This window comes from Arachis ipaensis, chromosome B09 (assembly GCF_000816755.2).
Source record: "Arachis ipaensis cultivar K30076 chromosome B09, Araip1.1, whole genome shotgun sequence".
Classification (NCBI taxonomy): Eukaryota; Viridiplantae; Streptophyta; class Magnoliopsida; order Fabales; family Fabaceae; genus Arachis; species Arachis ipaensis.
In genome coordinates, this window is record NC_029793.2 from 124,369,186 (window position 1) to 124,370,998 (window position 1,813).

Genomic DNA, 1,813 nt, shown 5'->3' on the forward strand with positions numbered 1-1,813 from the left:
TATATTTTAATTATTTTTAAATTTATAATTTTTACTGTAATTATTATTTTTTTTAATTTAAAGAGGATTAAAGTCTTATTTTATTATTTTACTAATTTTTTTATTTTAGATTTGACTATAATTTTTATTTTTTGACTGTTGTTATTGCTTGGTTATGTTATGTTGTTAAGTTGCTTTAGTACTGTTCCGTAAGTTTTTAAAACTTTTTTGTTGCAACTTTGTAACAAGACACCGGATTCGATGGTGTTTGAATTATTAAATGGTCCTATAATAAAACATATTTTTAAAGTTTTTTAATAATTGTTAAATAATTTTTATTTAATTTTAATTATAAATTAATCTTTTTTATATTATTTAATTATAAAATTTATTTTTATTTTATAAATTATTATTTTATCATTTATAATAAAAAATAAAAATAATAATGAATTAGATCTTCCATTAATAATAATAATTTTTTAGCAATTTCAATCGATTAAAATTTTATCTTTGATCGGTTACATTAATATAGGGTTGTGAAATCGTGTTTCTTATAAAATCAATCGATTGGATTAATAAAACAATCGATTGAATTTCAAATTTTCCATAATTCAATTGATTGGAACTCAGGTTTCTACATAACAATCGATTGAATGTTGGATGATAGTATGGTTTTCTAAAAAATCAATCGATTGTAACTTTTACACAATCGATTAAACGATGATTAGAATGTGGATTTTTTCTAATTCAATCGATTGTTCATGTTACCCAATCGATTGAAGGCTTCAAAGCAATATGAGGTCTCACAATTCAATCAATTGGTTGTGTTATCCAATCGATTGAATTGTGCACTACGTTATATGTTACGCCGTTCTCAATTTTTCTACTTGTGTTTATAAATTATTATTTTATTATCCATTTATCTTATCTTTAAAATTTTATCTTCAATTTTTAAGTTTTTATTTTGATTTAGATACTGTAATCTTATCTTTTCTTTAATATTAAGATTATAAATTGGTGAATGCAGAACTTTCACCTTCAACCTTAGCTCTTTTTGCGTTTTTAGTTCGAGTCATTTTGGGGATATTGGTTCGGTGGATTTTGTAGGAATTTGGATGAGAATTAATAATATGTATGTAATTTGGAGTGAATGTGGATGATATTGGAGAAAAAGAGAGAAGTTTTCTAGATTTAGAGAGAGAAGAGATGTTATGCAGAAATGGAGTTATAAAATTTAAAAAAGGGAGGGAGGCTGAATACAGATGGTTATCAGGCTTAATATATAGCACATATCAAAATTCAATTGATTGTATTATCATACCAATCGATTGAATTGAAAAATACCATTAGTCGCGTAAAACTTCAATCGATTGTATTATTATACCAATCAATTAAACTTTCGTATATCATTCTAATAGTATAAGTCAATCGATTGGGTAATAGAACCAATCGATTGAATTAACTAAACCCAGATTGCTTTGATAATTTTAATCGATTGAGTAATATGACCAATCGATTGAAAAGAAACATCCCACATGCCTTGCAAAATTCAATCAATTGTGTATCAATTCCAATCGATTGAATTTCTAACAAACACAATTTTTCCAATCCAATACATATGTAATGGATCAATGATAAAATTATGATCGATTAAGATTGCAAAATATTTATTACGATTAATAGAAGATCTAATTTATTATTGTTTTAGTTTTTTATTATTAATAAACATGATAGATGAATGATAAAATAATGATTTATAAAATAAAAAATAGATTTTATAATTAAATAATATATAAAGGATTAATTTGTAATTAAAATTAGATAAGGATTATTT